The sequence below is a fragment of the Pelodiscus sinensis genome, chromosome 4, assembly GCF_049634645.1.
Source record: "Pelodiscus sinensis isolate JC-2024 chromosome 4, ASM4963464v1, whole genome shotgun sequence".
Lineage (NCBI taxonomy): Eukaryota > Metazoa > Chordata > Testudines > Trionychidae > Pelodiscus > Pelodiscus sinensis.
In genome coordinates this window covers 115,938,142-115,965,555 of record NC_134714.1, presented here as the reverse complement: position 1 = coordinate 115,965,555, position 27,414 = coordinate 115,938,142, and the positions used below count along the sequence as shown (strand labels likewise).

General features: G+C 45.1%; 1 long non-coding RNA gene across 1 annotated transcript in view; it reads left to right on the top strand.

The window, feature by feature from the left end:
* The first annotated feature begins 2,245 nt into the window (after positions 1 to 2,245).
* The window catches only part of LOC142829012 (uncharacterized), a 55,267-nt gene continuing 30,098 nt past the window's right edge, over positions 2,246 to 27,414 (top strand). Inside the window, exons 1-2 of the long non-coding RNA XR_012903226.1 lie at positions 2,246 to 2,487; positions 18,387 to 18,477. This is a non-coding gene — a long non-coding RNA (uncharacterized LOC142829012). The remainder of the gene's footprint in view (positions 2,488 to 18,386; positions 18,478 to 27,414) is intronic.

Below are 27,414 nucleotides of genomic sequence, written 5' to 3'. Positions count from 1 at the left end.
TTTATGCACCCGTGCCCTTTAACAAGCCAGGGATTGTTTGCAGCCTGGTGGAAGGTTGTGAGGAGCAGGAGACGGGGAGCTGTGGCTAAGGAGCTAAGGAGGCAAAGAGTGGGTGGAAAATCAACTCTCTCCCTGTTTGTCTGAACCAAAAGATTGGAAAATAAGCATTAGGGCTTAAAAAGAGCCAGTGACTACAAAATGGACAGCAGACAGATGGGAACAATGCTAGCTTCTGTGGCATAGAGTAGCCATAATGGGCTACTTTCTCACCTGCATCCAAAATCCAGCTGGCTTAGGAGGTGGAGAGACAGATGACAGCTACCTGATCCCAGAGGCTGGTCTCAACCAGGCCCAATGTAAATTAAGACAGCACAGAGGATGCTGTCTAGTACTGGAGTCCATTCTGTATGTATTGCGATGTCATGATTAGAATGGGAATGGCAATGGAACAGGAAGCAGCAATGGACCCTAAGTCAATGTCTAGTGATGAAAACTAACTAGTTACTTTAAAACAAAATGTGTGACTCCTGAACTGTCATCCGACTGTTAATAACAGAGGAATTCTTTATGTATAACGAACGACCTCTCAATGGTGTGTGCTGAACACTTTTAAAAATCTGGAACTGAAAGGAATAGAACTGAAAACAGCTCATCCAGTTTTTCACTATTCATGCCGGGTGTTTACTTTTTGTATTGCACTGTCCTCCTCGTGGACAATGAAACTAGACTGAACAGTTTCCTTTTGGGTTTATAGTTACTGTCGCTGTCTGCTTCACAAGTTACAATGTTTGTAACTCTCCCCCAAAGCCTTAGGATAATATATCCAAAAGAGAGTGTCCAAAATAAGACTCCAGAATTCATATTTAGGTATGTATATAATGGATCTGATTTTCAAAAGTACTGAGTATTTTTGAAAATCAGGCCACTTACATGGTATTTAAATTTCAGCACCCAAGTTTGGAAACTCTTTTGGTTGATTTTCAGAAAAGCTAAACACCTAATTCTTCATTTAATTAGCAAGTCTTTATACAAGACCATGAAATTCTTTCTGTTCCTATTAATGTACACAGTAAAACCATCACTATTTTTCCTTTTTCAAAACCAATTACTTTAGGGCACTGTCTCTTTAACTACCTGTGAGGGGGCACCACAGCCCCGCCTTGTAGCCCCCACTGCGAACGCCCTGTTTACGGCACAGGGGGCAAGGTATTGGCATTGTGCCGGGTGCTCACGAGCCGCAGAGCGCCTGGCAGCCCCAGACGCAGTGGCCGAGACGCGGCCAGACGCAGCAGGGGGAGGGAGGGCCAAGCCACGCACATGATGTCGGGGTGACGTCACGTCAAGCGCGGAGGGCAGCAGGAGATTTAAACGAAGCCTGGTGCCGAGAGGGGGAGGTGGTCGTGCGCCAGCAAGGCCCCCGTAGAGCAACGGGGACCCAAGCCCAGAGGCAAATCCAGGTAGCTGAGCCACCAGAGGTCCAGGTAGGCCCCGGACAGGGTGGTAGGACCCATGGGGGAGAGGAAGCAGCCCAGGGCAGGGCAGCACTGAGCCCGTGGGCTGACGGGTTTCGGCAGGGATCCCCTGTCAGCCGTACCGGACCACAGAAGGTCCACATCCATAGGGCCCTGGGCTGGGGCCCGTGAGTGAGGGTGGGCCCAGGCCCCCCTCTTTCCCTTCCCCGTTGAAGGAGGGAGTGCCTGGCAATTCAAGAGGGAGGAAGCGCACCACTGCCCCCCAGCTACGGGCACAGTTAAAGGTATAGGCAGACTTGCTAGCATAGCGACTCCAAGGCAAGACTAAGGGGAAGGTCGGGACATTCTGAAGGGGTCGGAGTAAAGACATTACGGTAGACAGACCAGACTGGTCACACTGCCCTAAAAAGACACCTAGTTAAGAGTGACCTTCCAAAGAGAACCAGCAATGCTATGGTACTGTATAGTCTTTTATTAGGTATCAGTCCACATAGTAAAGCTGAAGAGAGCTTAACTGATGGAATTGTCAGGAGGCGAGGAGCGAGGAAGGAAGTGTAATTGAGCTTTTAGACAGTGCTTCACTGTGCAATGCATCTGCCATCAAAATCAGACAGGTTTATTGATTTGTTTCTCAAGTGGTCTGTATTTCATATTAGCTGTTTGGTGGGTGATGCACACTGAAGAAGTATGGATTTTTGGCATTATTTTGTAACAACATAGGAGGCTTCTGGAATCCATCCAGTGTAGAAGCAATAGGCATCTGAGATTGAAAGCTATAGTATCGCTGCCGTTGTCACAGACCTGTGTGCATCAGATGGAAAGGAGGTACCTCTCTACTTTAGCAAGTCCTAAGGGTTTCTTTGTCTCCAGAAGTGGAGGGAGAAATTCAAGTGAAAGAGTCTTCCTTTAAAACCCCCTGAAACGGACTAGGAAACAGCAAGTGAACAGATCTTCTGGTAGAAGAAAGACTGTAGGTAGGAGAATCCCAGCATAGACAATTCTTCTCTCCCATCAGGTATTTATGCTGTTACCTAGTCAGACAACAGCTCTTCCTTCTACCCCCACTTCATAACGTGGAGCAAGTGTTTTAAAAGAATTTGCCGAGGCATTGTCTGAGCCACTGAAGTTGGCATTTAACAAATCTTGGAACCCTGGGAAGTCCAGAGGTCTGGGAAGGGAAGCTAATTTAGTGCCAATATTTAAGGGCAGACAAGATTGCTTGAATAAATATAGGCTTCTTAGCTGACATTAATACCAGACAAAATCATGGAAAGGCTGATACGGGATCAATGAAAAATTAAAGGATGGCAAAGTAATTAATGCTAGTCAACAGGTATCTATGCAAAACAGGTCTTATTAAACAAATTTGATATCGTTTTCCTGATGACATTACAAGTTGGGTTGATTAGGAAACCTTGGGCAAGATTCTTAACTTTTCTGTCCCTCAATTCCTTACCTGTGAAATGTAGATAATAGCACTTCCTTAGGTGTTGTAGAGATACATTTTTTAAAGGCTGTGAGATTTTCAGATATTATGGTGATGGGAACCACATAAGTCTGACAGATAGATAGATGGCTGTGTTGACAAAATAGACTTTTGTATGCCATTTCACTTGGTACCATACAAAAGTGATTAAAATAGTATATACAATTAGTGTATTGCATATTAAATTAATTAAAAACTGGCTAACAGATCTCAAACAAAGAAGAGTCATCATTTCTAGTGTGATGTCACAGATGCTTGGCCCAAAGCTATCCAATATCTTTATTTTGGGGGAGGGGGAGGAATTCTAAAAATCATTGGTGGGAAAGTTTGTAGATGACAAAAATTGGCGAAATGTATCCTAGAATACTGAAGGAGCTGATTGAGGAAGTATCTGAGCCATTACCCATCATGTTTAATAAGATCATGGAAGACGGGAGAGATTCCAGAAGACTGAAAAAGGGCAAATATAGTGCTCAGCTATAAAAAGGGAAATAAGGACAACTCAGGAAACTATAGATCAGATAGCTTAACTGGTCTGTGCTAGGAAAGATAGTGGAGCAAATAATTAAGGAATCCATCTGCAAACACCTAGCACCCACTCTTTGCCTACAAGAATTTGCCTTGAAGGGAGAGATTTTTTAAAGCCCATTTTATTTAGCTTAGTCGTTAAATATTTAATAGATGACTTGACCATAGTCTACAACTTCCTACTCGGTGAAAAGATTTCTGATAGTAAATGGTTCTTTAATTAATTCAACAAAGAAATAACAAGATTCAATGTCAGGAAGATTAAACTAGACCAATTCAGGCTAGAAACAAGGCACAAATTATTACAATTGACTGGAATTAACTATTGAAAGAGCTTATGGAGGGATGGGGTCCATCATTTGAACTCTTTAAATCAAGACTGGGTGTCTTTTAAAAAGACAGGCTGTATCACAGCCAGAAATGGTAGGTTAGATGCAGGCCTAATTGGATGACATATCAGCATCTCTGTTATGCAATGGGTCAGGCTACAGGATCCTTATGGTCTCTTTTGGCCTTATAGTCTATGAATCTCCAGTGTGATACCTCTTCAGATCACCAGCCAGTGATACGGCAAGATCTCGTGGAGTCTGAGGGAGTTCCTCCAAGCTCAGGATGGGGGGGGGATGATGAACCCTTTAATCACCTGGTCAGCAAGTCTCCATTGTTCCCTGATGTTCACTCACAGGCCACTGCAAGTGCCTTTGCTGCTCTGATTTAGAGACTCCGGTACCTCTGGCTTGCTACTCTGCGCTCAGGCTAGAGCAGTGGTTCCCAACCTTTTTGAGCATACAAACCCCTTTTCAATCTATTAAAATTGCATGGTTCCCCCCCCCCCCCCCCCGCCCCGTAGGGGAGAAAAAAAGAAAAGTAAGGATGGGCCCTTATTTTAAACTTTCCACGGACTCCCTGCAGTACTGTTGCAGATCACCAGGGGTCCGTGGACCATAGATTGGGAGCTACTGGGCTAGAGAATTCTTGGAGGTTACTGAATGCCTTGCTTGCTGGACCAATGTCACGGCATGGGCCTTTGTAAGCTCACTGCCTCAGCATCTCTACCTCGTAGGCCAGATGTGACACCTCAGCTCACTGTGGGATTAGTGGCTCAGCAGCTCTATTATGCTGGGCTGATGTCAAGGCCCGAACCACTCTGAGAATGACTAGCTTGTGTCACCAGCTCAGGCCTTTACTGAGCTGTTGCAATGTGAGGGCCTGTAGGCATAGCTCTGCTATCTGTGGGTTTGCCTTTCTGGTTTGCTGGGATAATGTCAAAGTAGAGGCCGCTTTGCAGTCATTGGCTCAGCACTTAACTTGCTGGGTTTGTGTGAAAGCATCTGGCTCAGCTCATCCGCCCTGCTGGGAGGCTGCCAAAACACCAGTACCTGCATTGTTCCTGGCTCAGCTGCGCTAACAGTTAAGCAGCAGGGGGCGCTCTCACCCCACCAGAGATAGTAGATAACTAGTGGATTCAGATGGGCTGTTTCTCTAAGGCTACTGAGGAAGTGGGTCTGGCCCACGAAAGCTCATCATCTAATAAACTATCTTGTTAGTCTTTAAAGTGCTACATTGTCCTGCATTTTGCTTCATCTACTCTACCAGTTTTCTCTGCAAAAGATATGAAAATGAGGGACGCATTTACATGAGGCACAATCTAATTTGCATACTTTCTGCAGATCCATTTTTGCGCTGGGGTTTTTGCGCAAAAACAAGCAGTGTAGATGTTTCTTTTTGCACAAAAAACCCTTTTCCCTCAAGATCCTTATGCCTCAAAAAAGGAGGTTTACCGATCTTGCAGAAAAGGGGTTTTTGCACAAAAAGGAAATGTCCACACTGCTTGTTTTTGCGCAATGCGCAGTCCCTCATTTGCATATTTTTTGCCGAGAAAACTCGTAGTGTACATGTAGCCTAAAAGATCTGCTAGGAATTATATTGGGGAAGTTCTATGGCACGGGCTATACAGGATGATCACAATGGTCCCTTCTGGTTGTGGGATCTATATGAAACCCACCAACGAGGGTTTTGTACCAGCCAGGGAAAAGAGGGTGACCCATCCCCGGTTACTTCATCCCGTAGCAGCTCTCACATGCTGGACAGCTATGGAAGCGCAGGTCTCTGGGACGTTTGTGCTCAGCCTTTTCATCCTTGGCAGGGTTCTTGAGTGGAGTGAGACAAATACTTGTCCCTGTGGTTCCTTGCTCACTCATGCCAGATGAAGTGTCACTCATGATGAGCAGGGATGCAGGGAGTGAGCTCCATCAGCTTCTTCCTCCCGCTACTAGAGGTTATTCCTGGAGAGTCTGAGAGAGGGCAAGAGAGGGAAAGAAATGCCACAGTGGTAAATAAGGGGCGGATTCTCTTGTGGCTACTGCACAGGAGTAAGAGTCAGGATTTCTAGGTTCTAGTTCCAGCTTTGCCACTGTGGGGGTTTGGGGAAATCAGGTCACTGTTCCATGCCTCAGTTTCCCTCTCTGTAATGCTGACCTACCTTGAAGTGATGTGAAAGGATCTTAAGGTCCCCTGATTTAAAAAAGTGTTGGCATTTATTTACTGTCATTTGATCGGCGGAATCAGGTTGAAACAGAAAAAGCTGCTTTGCTTACAACCTGCGAAAAATGTTACTAGAGCAGTTGCTTTGAAATTGGCAGCAATGTGTGCATGTCTTTAGATCAAGGAACTGCATCACCCCTCCTTGCATGGTGCTTCTAAACACACACAGGGATCTCCTCCCAGCTAGCATGATAAGCATCTCCATCTAGGTTAGTCACTGCTTAGGTCCAGCCCGGGCTAGATCCAACATCTAAACACTTCAGGATCATTTGGATCTGGACTCAGATCTGAATTTTGCCACCTGGGACCATATCAATGAGGGGCAAAGGCCCAGATCCTCAAAGGTATTTCGATGCCACGGCACTTAGGTTTCTAAATGTAATAGAGTGACTGACCTAAGAGCTTAAAATGGCTACTCTGGAAAAATTAGAAATGAAAATAAAGTAGGCATTACAGGATATACAGGAAGTCCTCAACTTACAAATGGGGTGTGTTCCAAAAGTTCATGTGTAAATTAGTTCTTTGGAACTCAGAACACATTTTCCCATAGAAACAATGGTATAAATGGTAGTTAGATTCTCAGACGAGCCCACAAAAGCCTATTTAACCTGTAATGTAGCTGAAATTCCGTATATATGCAATAAAAAACAGTAGAGCTATTTTTTTAATTTAACCTCAAAGTTGGTACTTACGGAAAGGTAGGTTTAATTAGAGAAGGATGAGCAGGTAGCTGGAGATTCTGAAGGGGATTTCTAGGCATCCCCCCAACTGCCACCCCTCCTCCCGAGGGCTCTGCACCAGCTCCCACTCACTAGAAGGTGGCAAGAAGCACAGGTGTGGGCTGGAGGATCCCAGAGAAGCAGGAGGCAGCTGTGAATCCAGCCAGCAGCTGGAGAGAGGTGTTGGTTTCCCCTATAAAGCTTTGCTCCTCTCCAGCTGCTGGCTGCACAACCACTTCCTGCTCCTCCGGAGTCCTCTGACTTGTTCTTCTCACCACCACCTGTGCCTCTCACCTTCTCCCTGAGGCCAGGGCCTTCCTTACCCATATGCAGGACATCTGAAAATTTGGAGCACCACTGGGTCTTCATGTCAACCCACCTGCCTCTTTCTATCCCTGTTCTGTCACTTTGCTTCCTCTAGAGAGGATCTAGTTAACTTAAAAATGAAAAAGCCTGCCAGACCTAGCAGAACACTAAACCTGTGAAAGAGCTGTTCAGGTAGAAATGAAGCCATTTAACCGGCATTTGCCAGCCCCAGTCATATACTGTCAGTTTGTGAATTTACTGTGTTAGTCTACAGGACCTTAGTTTAAATTTTGTTTAAAAATATTTCATTAGTGTGTTGCTGAAGATTATAAAATCGCATCTCTAAAAACTTGTCATCCCCCTGCGTGGGCTGTCATTGGGCAGAGAGGCACCAGTTTAATAGTACTCTGAAGGGCCTCATAAATCCAAAGGATGTCCTTGCCTGAGGGCTGCAAGTGAGCTTTTGTTTGTATGTGCGGCTGTTCATCAGTCAGATGTTTGTAACGCGGGATTGCCTGTACTGAGAGAGAACACCATTTTAAAAGCACTTCAAAGATCAGTCAGGAGAAATCTGGCAAATGTGGCCTTGTCCCTGAAACCCTAAAAGTTTAAAAACTGGCAGCTGGAGTGAAATTTTGGTCCCATCAAAGTCAACTGAAAAATTCGTATTGACTTCAATAGGGCCAGCATTTCACTCCGGGAGTGTATGGGTGCTTCTACACTGCATCCATAACTTGAAATAAGCTACACAATTTGAGCTACACAAATTGTGTAGAAGCGGCAAGGAGTCCTGTGGCACCTTATAGACTAACCGAAGTGTTGGAGCATAAGCTTTCGTGGCCAAAGACCCACTTCATCAGATGCAAATTGTGTAGCTTATTCTGAGTCAATTTCAAAACAGCTTATTTCGTAATAATTCGAAATAACCCACTATTCCAAAACATCCCTTACTCCTCATGGAACGAGGTTTACAGGGATGTCAGAATAGTGAGCACATTATATTTGAAATAACGGGCGCGCTGTTAAGACACGGGGCAGCTATTTTGGGATACCTGCAGTACCTCAAAATAACTCTGCAGTGTAGATGTAGTCTAAATGTGGCACAAATCAGGATCTTAAATTTCCAAAACCACAGGAGCAATGAAGACAAATTGCCACATGATGGAGCTGCTAGGACAGTTTTTACTCAGCAAAACTTCAGGACTGCCCAAGCCAGTACTGCTTTGAAGTCGTTTGTTTTGAAGCCCAGGCTGATGGGAATCTACCACAAAGTTTGGTATTTCAATTCTTTGTTGACCTGGCACTTTCTCCTTTGCTGTGCCAGTGAAGGGAGGTTGAAGAGAGCCTTTAAAAAAACGGTATGTGATTTTGAAGCAAGATTAAAAAAAGCTTTCCCCCATTATCTGCTTTAATAATAAAAGCTAAGGGCCTGATGCAAAGCCCACTGAAGCCAGTTGGCTTTAACTCAGGCTGTAGTTGCTTTGGCCTTGACAATTCTTTTATCTGAGGAACTGCTGTTGCCTCACAACACGAGTTAACTTCCCACAACCCTGCGAGGCAGGTAAATGTTAATATCCCTGTTTACAAATGGGGAACCGGAGCCATGGACCAGGTAAGGGATATAGCCAAAATCTCAGTGAGTCAGTAGCTGAGCCAAGAATAGAAACCCAACAGTCTGGACTACCCGTCCCCTGCTCCAGGCCCGCTAATGGGAGGAGGCAAAGGGAGCAATTGCCCCAGGGCCTGGAGCTCCCAGACACTGCTGCTCCTACTGTGGCAGTCATGATGGCCAAAGCCCCATGCCCTTTAAATCACCCCCGGACACCACGTTGTGCACTCTGGGTAGCTCTGAGGGCTGGGGGGGGGAGGGGGCGCTGTGTTCTGCATGGCATGCAGGACTGGCTGCCCATAACTCCGCCCCTTCTGCCCAAAGCCCCGCTCTTTCAGGGAGCACAGAGCCAGTCCTCCCACACTCACCTGGCTCAGGGGCCATGTAGGCTGTCAGTCCCCCTGCCCTCCTCTAACCACTAAATACTCCACATTATAGACAAATGCATCTGGGATAAAGATGCACCCTCTCAAAATATGTCATTAGACATTGCAGAGACCACAGCCAGACAAAGAAATGTACCTGATGAAAAAATGACAAATCAGCCAGGGGAAAGCCAAGCTGGGGGTAAGAGAAGTGGCACAGGTAGCAAGAAAATGCATCCCACAAATATCAAAGTACTAGAAGACTTACCCGGCGTTGCTCAGGTCCAGCCCAGGGGAAGTGGGGGATGGGGCGGGGGACTGTGCAGGCCCCCTGCTGGTGCTCCCCAGTCCGGGCCTGGGGCTGGAGGGGGCATCAGCCCAAGGCCATAAGGTGGGTTCAGGGCCAAGGGAGGAGGACATGCAGGCCTCCCACTGACATTCTCTGGACCTTGCCCAGGGAGGATAAGGGTAGGCCGAGCAGGTGCTGGAGGTCAGGGGGCAGGGGTTGTGCTGCCTGGTCCTGGCATTGCTCCTGGGGTGTGGTGTGTGGCAGTGGATCCAGCACTGGGGTGAAGGGACAGGGGTGGTAGGAGTTTGGGGCAGGGAGGGCACTTACCTGGGCCAGTGGCAGGCAAGATAGTGAGCCCATACCCAGCTGGCCACTCCTTTGGTGGTGCAGCTGCCTTCACTGGTCATTCTGCAGTATGGCTGGCCCCTAAGGTCACTGCCCTCCAGTGATGACTGTGAGTATAGCATCCCTCCGCTAAGCCCCTCCCCCCTTCTATGTCATGGAAAACAATCAATTTCTAGGCACATCCCATTTTCCTGGCACAACCAAACCATGACCTTGCTTTACGTTAGGGTAAGAGGAAGTTGCACGTCAAATTCGGAGGTCCTAGCTCTTACCGTTTAGGAGGATCTCTTGAACAAATGGATTCACAGGCAGACAGACAGACTTACAGACAGACGGATGCACACATCTCTAAAATATAGAGAGAGATAAAAGAGCTAAGCCCAGCCTGCTGTTTTCTTTATGACATCTGTCTTCACCATGCTCCTCTTTCTGTCCCAGTCCTCTCCCAGTTGTTTTTTTAAGCCCTTAGAAGAAGGGATAGTAGGTTGCTGTCCAGAAGCTGAAACAGACATAAGATTCAGGAAATGCACTGTAAAAAACAAGGGGAACTCAACACTATGGCACCATGAAGCTCATCATGGGTAGGTAAGGGCAGGTTGCCTTTTACACTCCCTGGCACTTTACTTTGAGATCCAGGGAAAGACAGTGCCTTAGAAGAGCTATGGTAATTATAATTAAAGCACATCATAAACCAGCCGGTACTATAAGAAACTGTCACTCTGTGCAGCTGACTTTTCCAGCTACCTCTCACTTTCTCACCTCCCATTCCTAAGTGACCAAATGAGGAAGCTCATCTAGCATTAGCTCTGACTCTACTTAGAAGCTGTCAATATCCTGACCCATTCCCATTCAGGCTTCAGGCTGCTACCTCACAGAGATGGTGATGGAGATATTATTGGATAATTTCTCATTGGCCACAGATGAATGCCTGCTCCCAAGAGTTTATAGCCCCTGTGATAACAATAATTTCCAAAGTAATGTTGTCTCTGAGTTATTTAATGTATTTCTTCCCCCCCTTTGGCACGGTTCAGTAATGCCAAAACTGTTGTTAGTTTTGTATTTATTACCCCTTTCTCCTTATTCTTTCTATCTGATGTTGCTCTGTCAGACCTCTCCTTCCCTGGGATGTCCTATATTGCTGACATTTTTAAAAGCACAGGGGGAGCAAAATCGAATGTGTTAAACATGGAGAGATATGAACTTAGGTGACTTTCTAGGGGAAATCAGCCCTGAAACACCAAAAGCATGACCTCGGGCTAGGGTCTGTTAGCTGAATAGTATCCACAATGAGACTTTTTGTCAATTAAGGTGTTATTGAACCTAAGAGTGTCAGAATCTGGCGCTTAATTGTGAGCTCTCTGAAAAGCAGTGGGCTCTGAGAATGGTTACCCATCAGAATGTGGCTCAAGGAGGTCTCAGATATCTATTATTTACTTCTATTTATGTTATAGATTATAAAACTGAGCACATGATAAAATCTAAGCCCACGTGCTAAATTACAACAACAAAAAATAATCCCTGCCTGTTGTTGGCCAACGCCAATTTCCAGAAACACCACCAAGACACTTAGTCCATCCAACCCTCACCCTCCTCAGGCAAAAGTACGGTGAGTTGATGTAGAGTATCCACAATTCCCTGGCTTAGAAATGGTTGTAAGTGAACACAGTGGTTGCTGTGAGTGCTCACTGTGAATAGAAGTGTCCTAGAAGATCTCAACTCCCAGGATGGACTGTGGGGTAACAGACAGTCTCCAAATCATGACAATGCCCATCTCATCAACAGGGCCAGTGTTTTCCTTGTGTATGTATTGACTATTTCATCATGGACTCTTTGCTCTTTAGCTGTGTCACCTGAAGGTGTGGAGCACACAACACTGTGGTCCACGGAAAAAGAGACTGAGCATAACCCCAGAATCCAGAGTGTGCTCAGGTGTATTTAATTGATTTAAGACTTTTTTTGTGGGAAGCAGCCTACTAACTTGCGGAAAGCTGTTGTCAGCAGGGAAACTGAGGCATAAATGCTTTTAGTTTCTAGAAAGGTACTTCACAGAGCCATACCTGCTAAGGAATTACCATAATTGATCATTGGACATGTGTTATGGTTCACTTACACCTCATCCCTTCATTATCGAAAATGCTGCTGTTTCCATCTAATAATGGACCAATACCATCGTTCCTGATATAATTTTAAAAATCCCACCCAGTGTACTTACTTCAGATGGCCTTGTGTCCCTTTGCTTCCCTTGTCAGTGTTCAACAAATCCTAATGTCTGATTTATATTCATTACAATCACCTTCCCCTTTTTTCCATTGGTTATTTATTTTGCTTTTTATAGCTGCCTTCACTTCTCCTCTAAATCAGGTTGTTTTTTTTAACTAGTGCAGCCTTCATCCTCGCTTGTGTGATAAAAGCTTTTGGGGCATCTAATAAGCAGTTCTTCAGTTATTCCCAATTCTCATTCACATTTTCTGATTAAAATCTTCCTCCCAGCTGATCTGGCTTATAATTATTTTCAGCTTTGTGAAATTGGACTTACTACCAGTATATATTTTACTGATCTGATCTTTATTCAGCTTATACATTATAAATGTGATCAAACCATGATCACCTGAACCAAAGCTATCATTAATTTGAGTTCTGTGGTCAGTTCCTCTTTATCTGTTAGAACAAGGCCTAATAAACATGCCACATCATCCTCTTCACAGCAAAAACTGTGACACCACAAACACACGAAGAGATACAATCCCTTGGGAGGAATACACAGCAGCGGTAGATACATTCCTAAGCAACAAAGTTTCTGTTTTCATGCACAAAGACACAGTAATAATACACACCAAAGGAACATCTCTCTCCAAAAGGATAGAGTTAGAGATGAGTCTGAGTCACAAAGTGTGGATCTAAATTACCCCAAGTTTGGAGAGCTTTAGGACCAGGATATTCAAATTATTATTATTATTATTACTACTATTGTTTGCAATACAGTAGGGCTGAGGGGCCCCAAGCATGCACAAACATATATTATTGGAAAATCATTCTTAAATTGAGGCATGAGATTTTTAACCACAATGGTGCAAACATACATAGAGCATTGTGCACTTTGAGGGCTGATTTCTGTATCTCTAGGAATCAGTTTCTCGCCCAAAGAGCCAGACATCTGTGTAAACAGTACAAGGAAATGAAAGCATGCTACCTAGCTCTTCTTGTACCCCAGGACCGCTTCACTCATTGTGTCTACATCAGAGCAATGGAAAAATCTGGATTTGAATCAGTTTATCCAAACATGCCAAAAAGTTTAGTTAATTTTCTCCCACAGAACTGGCTGTGGGTTCACTCAGAAAACGGTAGAAAGGGATGATGTGTACAGGTTTCTCTGCACCATCAGGAAAGACATATTTGTGGCAGAGATTTATTAGGAACGTACATTGTCAGGGTCTTTAACTTCCCCTCCCCCACATACTCTGTGACCCCTAAATTAGCTCTGAAAGGGAAGATGTTCTTTTCAACATTCGAAGTCTCTCAAAGCGGCTGCCTCACTTCCCTCCCTTCTCCCCCCTCTTCCCCTCCAGTTGGCTTTGAGGAGCCGGTCAGAGGCAGTGACAGCGTGACAGTCAGCAGATGGTGTCCCAGCAGGGGGCAAGTGTTAAACAGAAGGGGGAGGAGGATGTTTGAGTCCCTTTCTCCCCCACCGAGCAGTCTTGCCTTGGAAATCTGCACAGTCATTCTGAGACCAGGAGCTAACCGCCACCTCCTCAAAAGTTGCTGGCCCAATCAACCAGGATGGTACAGGTGTTTCTATATTATCTCTCTTCTTCTCAGGGGTAATAGTGAAGACTTAAGAGCAATGGATCCACCAAAAGCCCAGGGGCAGCATGGGAGGTAAAACCGGTGACTTACCTTCTGTATGCTTTGATTTGCCATTCTCAGGTTTCCACCCCAAAAGGACTGTTTCCTCTGGATCTCACAGACACGTTTTCCCTCCCTCTCTGCAGACTCAGTTTTCCCTTCATGTCCCTCATGCTTGCTACAGCATCAGGCCTCTTTAACCAGAGGGGCCAGATCCTCAGTCTAAAACTCCTTAGTCTGCCCCAAAGTTCTCTTGGCCCAGGGCTTCTAGAGTACAGCTACACTCAGGCATGGGCTGAGGGACTGTGCGTACACATTTGGAGTTGGATTGGAATCTGAGCTCTGGGCTCCTGCAAGTGGGGTGGGTCCCAGACCCTAAGCTCCAGCCAAAACCTGGTCATCTACACCAGTGTTTCCCAAATGGTGTTCTGAGGAAACCCCAGGGTTCCGCAAAGTGAAAATAAGGGTTCCGTGATAAAATTCCATTACAATAAGATTTTATGATTTAAAAAAAATTAATATTTAAGAATGTATGAATTTTATTGAGAACAATGTTCATTTGTGTTTGCCATGATAAGTGTCCCTGTGTAATGCCAGCTTAGCCAGACAGTGGGGATGATGATGTCACTACTGAGCTCTGTGCGCGCAGTGGTGCAATTGCCTGTTATATACCATATATAAGACTGTTATTAGGGGTTCCACAAAATTCTTTTCCAAAAAAGGGTTCCGTGGCCAAATAAAATTGGCAAACACTGATCTACACAATAGTTGTTACTCCCACTCTCGTTATGAGCCTGAAGCAGGAGACCCAGGTCAGATATGACCTTGTCATGGTCTTTTATTCCAGTGTAGATTAGGGGGGATGATAGACTTGGGGTGCATCTAGACTACAGGGATTCTTCAGAAAAATGGCCATTTGTCCGAAAAAACTTCACTTACATCCACACTGCAATTGTGTTCTTTTGAAAGAAAATTCAAAGAAAGCAGGAGGTTTTCTGACATCGGTAAACCTCATTCTACTAGGAATAACGCCTTTTCCAAAAGAGCTCTTTCAGAAAAAGGCGTGTGTGGATGCAGAAGAGGGAGTTTTTTCGAAAGACGAGGCCTCCAGGAAAAAACACAGGTGCCCTGGTGGCCATAGTGATCACAGCTTACATGCGAGATAGCATCCATTCAGTGTGGACGCTATCTGTCGAAAAAGAAGATCGCTTTTTCAGTGTGCTTTGGCTGTGTGGACGCTTTCTTTCAGAAGAATTTTTTTCAGAAGATCTCTTCTGAAAACGCTTCTTTCGAAAGAAGCCTGCAGTCTAGACATACCCCTGCTGGGCACATAAGTAAGGTGGGGAGAGCTGACTCCGTGCTCTCAGAAGGGGCGGGTCCTCAGGCAGAAGGGCAGAGCCAACCAGAGTGTGGCGTGCGGTGCTCTGGCAGTGATGTAAAGGGTCCAGTTGCTGCCACTCCTGTGATAGTGGCAGCTGGGAGCCCTGGTTCCTTTTGAATTGCCAGGACCTGTAGCAACTGCCCCGTTTACCTCCTCCTTTTGGTGGGCCTGGTGTAGGCAGACCCCCTACTACAAAGGCTAATGCTTTCAGCTGTGCACTGAAGGTATCTTAACCTAAGTCAGCTACTGAAGTGTCCATCTTGTGCCTGCCCCATTTATGTACTAACAATGTGGTCACATACCTGAGAAAAACACTTGGGGAAAAGGGTCATTTCCACCACCACCTGTCACTTCATCAACAATCTCCTTCTCCCACCCACTGGTGGGGCTTCCACACCTCTTGACACCGCATTGCCCTGCTTTACTCCCTCACTGACAGAGGTCCTGCATCTTGACCAAGCTCCTTCTTGCCTAGCAGACTGGGCACTGCTTCCGCCAGTGCCACTGTATCACGTGACCAGATCCACTCCTGGTGGAGGGTTTCCACTCAGCACCTCTCCCAGCTCCCTACTAAACATGCCAGCCTAATGACCCCCCATTAGCGCCAGACACTCCACCTCCAGCCTTCAAAGAGTGGATGCTGTAAAGTAATCGCCAACTCATTGTGCCTTGGAACAGCAAACAACAGCACATTAAACCTATCGTTTAGGGGTGGGCTCCTTTCTTCCCTCTTTTCTACCCTCGCCTCCTGGTTAACTGGAAGAGAAAGCTGCAGCTACCTATTCCACTGTCCGTTCCCAGGCTTGCAGTCCTTTGCCCATATCTCACTATTCCAAACTGCCTTGCCCTGGGGACGGCATTGCCAGCGGTGAGGTCCATGTGGTACGTAGATATTCTCTTATTGTTCCCTCCTTTGTCCAAACAGAGTGGTAAGCCAGTGTCCCATCATTTGGAAGATCTCCCTTCCACTAACACAGGGTATGTCTACACTACCACCCTAGTTCGAACTAGGGTGGTACTGTAGACATACCCACAGAGACACATAGCGGTGTCTATGCCATCAAAAAATATCCATCCAAACCCAAGGGACATGTTTTCATTGATGCAGGCAAAAGCATGGGAGAAACTGTTAAACAAACCCATTTCAATGTATCATAAACAAACCTCTTTCTTTTTCTGTGGTTGAGATGTTCAAAGCTGTCTAGAAGTGTTGGATGCCAAATCCAGTGAGTTGCTTTGAAAATCTATTTAACTGTCTGGCACTCATTCCTATAATATCTAAGCACTTTACACTCGTTGGTGTATTTAGTATCTTCACCACATTTCTACAAAATAGGGAAGTGCTATATATCCCCAGGCTACCAAATGGGAACTGCTGGTGAAGTTTAGCCTATGTTACTATTAACATCTTAGAAATCCCATTGGCTTTTCACTGTTAGGATGTTTTTTTTTTTTAATGAAGATCCCCAAACTCAGTTTCAGTTTTGTTTATCATTTCAGTGCTGCAAAATCTGTGTTTCACATATTCCAGGGTGAATTTTTATTTGCTTAAAAAAACCATTCTCACTGGGATTTTTCTGAATGCCATTCTTTTCAGGCATGGTCACACTTCTGTTAACCTTTGGGTTAGTTTAGTTTGTTTTAACAAAATCTAAACCATAGACCAAATTTGGAGTTCCTTTGAAATAAGACCTCTGCCTTCAACAACTCCCCCTTTCTTCAGAGCTCTAGAGAAAGGGAAGGAGGGAAAATGCTCAGAGAGAAATTCTTCCAACTGAGGGGAATGAAAAGAAGCAAGTAGTTGAATGTAGCAGCAGCAGACGACAACAACAACAACAACAAAAACCCAGAAGAAAGGAACAAAGAGGAAAGAAAGTAAAAAGGGTTGGGGATGGGTGGGGAAGCAAGGAAGGAAAAACTACTTAAAGTTTGCCATGAATGCAACAGTGTCATGGTCTTTTATGTAGACCAAAGGGCCTGCTGGGAAGCATGCAGCTCCATTATCACATGCGGAGGAGGGGTGATAAATGGTCACTGCTCAGCATTGAGTCCGCTGATAAATGTTCCGTTCCTTGGGGAGGCGAAGCCAGGGGTCCCCACTATACCATAACCATTCGGGTCACTGACAATAGGAAGAAATTACAATGCATCTGCTTCAAGGGTGTGCAGGGAAGGGCAGGGCAGGGGTTTCTTAGCCTTTTCTTACCCCTCCCTCCCACTTCAACGCCATCCTTCCCCTATCTGCTTAGATGATGAAGTTCTTGCTGGGATTTCATGCCTGCCACATCCAGCTGCTCCTGTTCTGAAAGCACACCCAGTGCTTTCCTTGCCTGCTCCCCTCAAACACACTTTCTTTCTCTCAGACATTGGACCAAAACTCATCGGAGAACAAAGAACTCAAGTGCTGGTGACAAGCTCTATTGACTTGGGGAGCCACGGCAAAAGTCAGTGAATTATGCTATTGGCTGTGAAGTTTTGCTTCGCTTGAAACAGAATAGAAAAGTGGTGGGTTCAAAAGATGGCCATTGCTTTAGTCCTTCTTGCTTCAGCAATCTGCGTAAATACCTTCAGTACCTTCCTGAGGGACAGCTGGAGAAGAGCCAGATTTAAATGACAGACCACAAGCTAAATATGAGTCAACAGTGTGACACTATTGCAAAAAGAACAAACATGATTCTGGGATGTATTAATGGGAGTGTCGTGAGCGAGACATGAGAAGTCATTCTTCCGCTCTATTCTGCACTGATTAGGGCTCAGCTGGAGAATTGTGTCCAGTTCTGGGCACCACATTTCAGAAAAGATGAGGACAAAATGGGGGAGGTCCATAGAAGTGCGACAAAAATAATTAAAGGTCTAAAAAATATGACCTATGACAGAAGACTGAAAGAATTGGGTTTGTTTAGTTTGGAGGAGAGAGGACTGAGAGGGAACATCACAGCTTTCAAGTACCTAAAAGTGTGTTACAAGGAGAAGAGAGAAAAAATGTATTCTTCTTGACCTCTGAGGATAGGACGAAAACTAATGGGCTTAACTTGCAGCAAAGGGAGGTTTAGGTTGCACGTTAGGAAAAACTTCTTACCTGTCGTGGTGGTTAAACACTGGAATAAGTTGCCTAAGGAGGTTGTGGAATCTCCATCACTGAAGCTTTTTAAGACCAGGTTAGATAAACATATGTCAGAGATGATTTAGATGGTGCTTGGTCTTGATGTAAAAGCAGGGGACTGGACTTGAAGACCTCTCAAGGTCCCTTCCAGTTCTAATATTCTATTATATAGATTAGGAAATACTTAGTTCCTAGAGATAATTTATTCCCCAGTGGGCTCATGAGTCATGGTGATGATTCTGGGTTGGGTAAATGAGTCATACAAGTGGAACCCATTCCAAAGGTGGCCTCTAAAACACATATCCTCAAAATTGCACTTGCATGTGACTCTGAGTGCAAAATCTGCATTTGCAAATTATAACCACAGTTATAAACCACCACCCTTTCTTTTTCTAGAGTGAAGACTGGGAGGCAGAGACTACATCATCCTAGACTTAATCTGCCATGCTACACAATGGTCTCCTGTGTCCTTGAAAGAGACATCTAGGTACTACTGTAGTAAAAATAAATATTCATGTTAATAATGATAATTAACCAAAGGAATAATTGGGATACATTTGTACTGAAGTCTGAGAGAAGACGAGGTTTTCAGTCCCAGAAAGGCAGAATTCATGCCACAGAGGAAACAACACAAGGCACCAAAAGCCTGATCCAAAGTCTATATAAGTCAAAGGAAAGATTCCCATTTACTGCACTGAGCTTTGAATCTGGCCTTAGCTTTTCTGTCTGGATATCTGGATCCAAATTCTATGCAGATCATAAATGAAATGAGTTTGGCTGTCTCCACCCAGTCCCAATGTACCCACTTCACAAATTCATGCCACAAAACTAGTAGTTTTTTTGTTCGAGACGAGCCTGGAATGGTTGAATGGGACTATCAGGACTGAGTGACCTTGGTAGAACTGTGTGAAGACAGCTTGCCCAACAGCTGTCCTCATTCTGCTTGGATCTTGATTTTAGATTTTTACTTATACAAGCAACATATTGACCCAAATGGGCTTAGGACAGAAAAATGAGAGGCGAGAGGAAGGGTGACACAAGTATTGATTATCAATATGGTAGACACAAAGGAAGAATTTCAAAACTGTCCCAGTTCTGGAGCACTGTGGGAAAATGAAATGTAGGGACGAATGACTAGACTAGAGAGATTGAAATCCATGCTCACTATGGCAACAGAGTGCCCTCTTATGGTCAGGATAGAGGTACATCAAGAATCCTTCAACTGCAAGCAGGTGTTCAGTGGACTATAGTAGGGGACTGCCTGACTTAAAGCATGGATCTTCTCTCAAAAGTGACTATCACTATGAATTTCAAATCAAACGCACGCTCTTTATTAGTAACAAGATTATTTACTTAACCAACAGCCATAAAAATTCAGCTTAACATCTGAAGGTTAAGCTGGGTTATCTACAACTCCAGCAACACCCATAGGCCTGATTAAGCCCCCAATTGCATTTTTGCAAACCTTCACCCATCTTCAAGTGCTGCCCTCACTTATTTCCTGTCCAATGAAATTGTCCTCAAATATTGCACCCAGGTACAGTCACCTATTGCCTTTCTTCTTGTTGCGGTGCGAGAAGGAATATAACCCAAGCTGTGTGGTCTCTGCTTGGGCTAAGAAGCGTAAAATGTTATAAAGAATGATTTGTCATTAAAATGAACGGCTATGACTTTGACAAACACTGGGGCTGTGTCTAGACTGGCCAGTTTTTCCGGAAAATCAGCCGCTTTTCCGGAAAAACTTGCCAGCTGTCTACACTGGCCGCTTGAATTTCTGCAAAAGCACTGACTTCCTACTGCAAGAAATCAGTGCTTCTTGCGGAAATACTATGCTGCTCCCGTTTGGGCAAAAGTCCCTTTTGCGCAAAACTTTTGCGCAAAAGGGCCAGTGTAGACAGCTCAGATTTGTTTTCCGCAAAAAAGCCCCGATTGCAAAAATGGCGATCAAGGCTTTTTTGTGGAAAAGCACGTCTAGATTGGCCACCGACGCTTTTCCGCAAAAAGTGCTTTTGTGGAAAAGCGACTGTGCCAATCTAAACGGTCTGTTCCGAAAATGCTTTTAACGGAAAACTTTTCCATTAAAAGCATTTCTGGAAAATCATGCCAGTCTAGACGTAGCCCCTGAGCAAGATCTGTTGAGTAAAAGGTTCCATTTTCTGACAGGCACTTTTTCAGAGTGGAAATGTAGCTGAAAGAAGGACTGCCGTAAACTCCTTGGAGTTTCAGTAAGAGGCTGGGCTGAGAGAAGAGGGACATGATTAATATACAAAGCTCATCATCAGAGGAGGGAAATAAGGAGTTAATTAAGAACAGTAAATGTATGAAGACGCTCTGTTCAAGGCAAAAACTGGTTTTCTTGGCTATTACTTATTATTATTATTTATTATTATATTTTATTTTGTCTTAAGTCACAGCGACCCTATCCTCTCAAAGTACATCTGAGATGGAAGCAAGGAAGCAGAGCAGGGAGGCATTCCTAATGAGCAGATACAGAAATTTTCAGAATCCGGGCTTCAAACTACAAGGGATTAGACTTTGTTGCCCTATTTATAGAAAGCGTCTTGATCGAACTCCGCTCCATGAGGCCTTTACGGGCAGCTGGGCTGGCTAAGGAAGAAGGAGACCTTGCTCTAGGAGGCAATAGGAGAAACCCCTTTTGCAGCCCCCTCCCCTTGTAAGCAGGAGGAGTCGAAGGTAAACTCAGTGACCTTTAGGGATCAATAGCAGGCTTGCCTTAAATGACAGGCCTTAGCAGGCCACACAAAGCACTGGGCCTTGATCTATTGTCCAGCTTCCAGGCTCCCAGTGAGCCCAAGGTTTGCTTAGCAACCAACAAATAGAGAGCAGAAGGGCCGGTCTGACTGTCAACAGCAGCACAGCATCGTCAGAACAGACACCCCCTCCGCTCTTAACAAATGTTTCTGCACTCTCCATGGGGCCAGTGATGGGAGCCTCGCATCTCTATTGCTAGCCAAAGTAGTGGAGGCAGCTTGTCCAAAGGCAGAAGCCCAAGAAAGGGTCCGTGTAGGGGTTTCAGAATGTGCCCTTGGGCTTGGATGGGTGAGGAACAAGAAGCAGAAAGAGCTTCAAGTGGAGAAGTGTCAGATTGTCAGCCTCAGACAAACTCCTTTATTAAACTGCAGGGAAGCTGGAGCACAGAAGGTGCAAATTTCCCCAATTCAATCCAGACTTGGACAGGACCAAGGGAGTTCACTTTCCAGGCTGTTAAGGTATCGCAGCAATGGGCCCACTATTAAATACATAAGAGAAGGTAAATGGCCAATAAGTCCTTTGTTCCCCCCATTTACGCAGCCAGTGAGGTTGCCAAATAATGCATTTTGCAATGGCAGTCTGTAACATGGCACATGGCCACTGGGCTGAGACCCAACCTCATGAACCCCTAGATGAGGTATAGAGAAGAATTACTGTCGGACACAATAGACCTGATGACCTGTGTTAGGTTCTGATCCAAAGTCCACTGAAGTCAGTGAGGGTCTTTCTCTCTAGATTTGGCAATACCCAAAGATGGGAATCTGGTGGCTTGTGAGGTCTCTCAGGCACCTGTAATAGATTCATATCCTGTTTCTGCTGGCTTGTACCTACGTGTAAAGTAAAGCTTAGCTTTGCTCAAAGAGATTGTTAAAGGATTTGTCATGGGTTTTCGCTTGGTTTTCTTGCTTACTACATTATAATAGCCCAGCTCATCAAGTATGTCACAGTTTCTTGGGAATTTAGGGTTTGTCTACACTACAGAGGTTTTTTTGGAAAAAATGCCATTTTTCTGAAAAAACTTCACTTACGTCCACACTGCAATCGCAGTCTTTCAAAAAAAATCAAAAGTACAGAGGGGTTTTTCAGTCATCGGTAAACCTCTTTTTCATGAGGAGAAATGCCTTTTTCTGATAGAGATCTTTTGGAAAAAAGGCGTGCGTGGACGGGGAAGAGGGAGTACTTTCGCAATAAGAGGAGGAAAGAGGAAAAAGCACAGGTGCCCTGGTGTCCACTCCATCCATAGTAATCACAGCTTACATGTGAGATAGCATCCATTCAGTGTGGACACGATCTGTCAAAAAAGCAGATCACTGTTTCAATGCACTTTGGCAGTGTGGACACTTTCTTTCAGAAGAAGTTTTTTCAGAAGATCTCTTCCAGAAAAGCTGCTTCCGAAAGAAGCCTGCAGTCTAGATGGAGCCCCCAGGACAAGGGAGTACAAAGACGGGTCTAAGGCTAATTCACTCCTCAGTGTGAAGTAAAGAAGGCTTGGAACTGCTCTAACTTGTGGGATAGGTATGCTGAATGGGGCTTGTTCTCTAGTCAGGTCCCCTCTCATTCCACCATTCCCCACCACTAAGTTGAGTCTTATGGGTACAAGGCAAGGATTCCTCGGCTGCCACATAAGGTAGCTTTCTGGCCCATTTGCACCATTGGAGCAGCACAAAGGGCCGGAGCTAGAGCAGAGGATCTTGCTTATTTCTTTTGTGTTTGGTGGAAGCAGTATTCAAGTCATCTGAAAGTAGACAGACAGACATATACACCACATATGTGTGCACACACGCACGCACACATTCACACACACATAATGTTAAAGCCTCACACTGAGATCTTGTGTGTGAAACAAGCAAAGAAGAAATGTTAGGACCTCTGTGAATCCTTAGACAGAGAGACTAACAGACTTGTTGACACATCCCTAGCTACAGCCCGTTTATCAGTGATCCATTCTTGTCTTCTCTCTACAACACTAGACATTTTCCTTGGCTTCTTTCTACTTTTTGGGGGGCAGAGGGAGTTACACCAGCACTGGTGATACTAACAGGGATTTTCATTTAAAGTCAGATCTTGTCCGTTGCTCCCAGGGTCCTGTGAAGCGCACCTCTTGCACTATGTGGCTTCCCACAGCAAAAGCTTTCAAGTCATCTCAGAACAGCACAGTGCCAGCGCTGTTCCAGTAGGCTGCCTTCCACATGCACCTGAGCTCTGCCGGAAACTCCACACTGAAATCGCAAGCACTCCATTTGGATCCGTGTTCTGGAGAATTCCTTCAAGATCTGCAAATGCTCCGCTGCAGCCAAACTAACTACATGTTTAGATTGCCCCAGCTGCACTGTAGGGAAGAAAAGAACCTACCCACCACCTGTGGGCTTGACTAGAGGGAGACTTGCCCACAGTCCACCTCGGAGACCATTGACCTTTGGATTTCAAAGCTTTTAGTTGAGGTGCTGTACAAGTTGTGTAATGAGAAAGTCCAGACAAAAAAATAGAGGGGGCTCTGTTAATCATTTACACCTTCTCATGGTGTCAAGTGGCTGCCACTTGGCAAGGAGAACAACTACCTCAATCAAAGGCACGTTTCCAGAGTCTATGTGTGTCCTTTAGTTTTTAATTCTACTTGCTGTAATACAATTCACACACACAGCTTCAGGATCTGACTTCAGCTAAGGTTTAATCACAAAGGACTTGCTTTTGTCTCTCTCCATAGATCATGCTTCCTTTACAGTCCTGTTACCAGCCACTCGATCCTTTCTCCTTAGCGTCCTTAGGGTTTCCCTAGGGACTGTCTCAGTTCTTTCTCTTGATAACATTCACTCATTCTCCCCTCTCCTTCAGGGATGTCTTTATGAAACTGCAATACTGAGTCTCGGCTCCCACTGACTCCCCAAGCAAGTAGTCCCCAGGATGAGGATACATTCATCCTAAGAAAGAAGGGGCCCATGCAGTATGAAATAGAATGGCTTCAATAATCCATAGAAAACTGTCGTTGAGACTTCATCATATTGTTGTGCTTTGGGGGGGGAGTTATTACTTCACAAACCTCAACAATCCAATTCTTTCCAGCTTTGTCATTTAAGACCCAAAGAAACCAGGAGGTCGGGATTGTAACTGAGACACAGAGAAAATAGGTGCACTGAGATCTTGGGACCTCCCTCCCCGACCCTCCAGAAAGCGGAGAGATTTCAGTGATGAGCTCTCTCCCTGAATCTCGCATTAACATGTCTATGGAGCCACGAAATAGTTAAGTTCTCACTGTCCTCAGAAAGATCCCAAATATTTGCCTATAGCGTAGCATTCACAGAAAATAAGATTAAATAAGCAAAATGACAGTTTGGTACTCCAGGGCTTCATAATGTAGAAGAACTGGGGGAAAAAATGTAGATGCAAGGAAAAGTTCCCAGAGTGACTCAGAATGAAAACCTGATTTGTTTGCAGGTTATTATTTTTTTGAGTGTTACATTCCTCCTCCCCCTCATTCCTAATGTCTGTGTTTGAGAGACGGCCTCCTTCAGGGCTCAAAGGCAGCTACCCTGGCTGGTGCCCACATAAATACCACAGGGGGATTTAGAGCGTGCCAGCTGCTTGGCTATGCTAAGAAGTGACACTTGGGGAAAGAAAAAAAGAAGGGGAAAATGTCACCATGTCAACCCGAGGAGCTCGGGGATCCTTCAGCCAGCACATGCCTCATCTGAAGGCACAGCTCTCTCCTTCAGGGGGAAGGGCAGACGGAAGGAGCCTATGCAGAGGTGTGGTTTTCCCTTTGCTTGCTCTTTTTATGGCTGCGGTCTAAGACCATCCTGGGGGCTCAGTGATTGTTCCTGAATCAGGAAGACAGCTCTCTCTCTCTCTCTCTCTCTCTCTCTCTCTCTCTCAGTAAGGGGCTTTCTGTTCACTATAGAACACACTGGATATTTCAAAGCCCAGAGTTTTTGAAAGTGAACCAAGGACACCCATCAAAGAGACTCCTACCATGCCCCCTCTCCCCTGCACGCCATCCACTGGCTAAAAAACCATCGTCAGTAGCCAAGACTGGAATGATCAGCATTTAGCAGGGGACCATCTCCTTCATTCTTACATGTATCTAATGTGTTCCTCTAATATTTCCATCCCTAGGAATTCTCTCTTGCTTCCTGGGTGGCCTTCAGTCTGAGCCCTGCTGGAGGACATCAGTGAAGCTGAATCAGGATGACAAGGCTCTCGGACTCTTGTGGGGCACACATCAGTGTGGAAATAGGTTGTCAGGCTGAAGAGTGAGTCACTTTTGTGCCAGAGGAATGCAGGGCAAAAGATCAAGGGCCCAATGCCTCCATCCTCCACACAGACGCTTTGGCTGCAATGCTTTATTCAGACACTTTAGAAAGCATGCACTGAGGTTTGGATCCAGGGACTGGCTGGACATTCCTACTCCAGCCATGTGGCAGAGGGGGCCTGAGGCTTTGGAATTCACTGTTCTTAGGCCATTCCTCTCCCTCTTGCTCAGGGCGTCTCTGTGCTGGTGTTGTGACATGACACAATGGAAAAGTTATTGCATTCAGTGGCTTTTATGGGTGGCACAGACTCTGTCCAGCCAATGGGGAGCAAACCTTTTGCCTAGTTGGAAAGATTTGGGTTTGTGGGGCTTGCCCTAGCACGCTAAAAATGATGGTGCACACAATAGCCTGAAGTTGTGGCCCAGGCAGAAGTGTGGGGAGAGGAACAAGCTTCAGAACCCAAGTTCCAGACAAAGCCACAACTTCACAGGTATTTTTAGGCTATAGCTTATGTCAACCTACCTTCGGTCAGGTGTGTGAATAAACCAGTAATGTAGCTACTGCCTCCTAGTGGTTTTATTATGCAGACAGTGCAGCGGTATCAGTGTAGCTGTGCTGTATGTGTAGACAAGCCCTTGTAGGGTCGCCATATTTGGACTTTCAAAAAAGAGAACACCCCTGGGAGGGAATGTATCTGTATCAGTATCTACCAACTCACATTGTATTAATCTTATATAATATGTTATAATGTTATAATATGTAGTGCATTAATACAATGTGTGTTGGTAGATACTGTTACAGATACACTCCCTCGCAGGGGTGTCCTCTTTTTTGAAAGTTCAGATGTGGTAACCATACAAGTACTAGATGGAGCCTGTCAACTCAGCCTGGCAGGCTTGTTTCAATGGGCTATTTAGATGCACCCAGCGGAGTCCTGACAGTCAGGTTTCATCCCCCCCCCCCTCATCCTCCTGCTCTTCCTATCCAAGGGAAGTGAGAGTCTCAGATGAGTTAAGGAAGGACAGTTGAGTCCTGATGGAACATGCTTCATTAATGAGTTCCGTGCTTCATTATTACTGAGGGGGCTTGTACAATGGAGGAAGCCCCTAATTTTCCCTCCATTTCCCGTCTGTAGTTTGTGGGAGGCAGTCCCTAGCAATCAAGGGTGCACTTTGGAATCAGGATGGACTTGGAGTTAAAGAACCAGACCAGAATTTGTGAGGTTGTGCTCGAGTTACAAGTTCTGCTATAGCTTGACTGTGTGACCTTGGGAAAGTCACTTACTAGTCTTTCTGTGAATCTGTTCTTCACCTGTCTTGTTTGTTTTGATTGTAATTATAATGGGACGGGGACCATCTCTTCACCTGTGTTTGTACAGAACCTAACACAATAGAGTTCTGGTTGTCACTGTGAGGTCTTTACGCATTACCTAAATAATACACTATGAATTAATTTCATTTATTCTTCGGTTTATTTGCACAGCCAGCTCAGAGATCCAGGGCCCTTCCAATCTCTGTTATTTGTGGAGAGACTTTCTAAGCTACTAACTCAAACCTGTTTAAGAGGGTGGAATTACTCTGTTTCAGATAACTCTTCAGTGACTTGCAGTGGGTGATTGGACTTGCACCCACTACACAGGTGCAACATCATAAAGATCTTGCCTGGCATGCCTGAACTCAAGGAGACTTGAACAGGGATGGTATGGAAAGGTTTGGACTGCATTCAATTCACTTACTTAGCTCTATCCATGTTTCTACTATCTCAGCTATCCTTAGTATGCTCATGTAGCTATCATCTCTAACCAACACCCTCCCCCGCACCTGTGAGCTGAGTGATTGGGCAGCCATTTGGAGAGATTTTAATGCCTCTTAGCTGATTAGCAGAATGTCCACAGTGCCCACAGGCTCTGCTGGTCCACATGTGCATATGTCTCGGTGCACATAACGACATTTATTCTGCACATGGGTGGAAAAAATTAGAGGGAACATTGCTCCCTCCCCCTACAGTGAGTAGTTTTAGAGGAGTCAGGATAGGGTGATGCCCAGTTTGTGAAATCATCACCAATTGTACATCAGTGCTGGAGTCACAGTTATCACAGACTTAGCACTGCTTCACTTTTGGGTGAAGCAAACCGAATAGCTAAAAGTTTTCATTTAATCATTAATAGAAATAAAAGTACAAAAGAAATCACTTAGCGGCTCACTCTTCTCTTAATTTAAAACTGGCCGGGGAAGTCCCATCCTCAGAGCACAGTCTTGTCTTGTGTGTGTGTACAGGTGGTGTGTACAAATCCTGTTCTTGCCAATCCCTTTGGTCCCTGTAAAGGTTAGTCTCTTTGTATGGAATGTTCCAAATGAGGGAGGGTTGGTTTCCCCCATTTGGCAGCACAAATGTTTACAATCCTG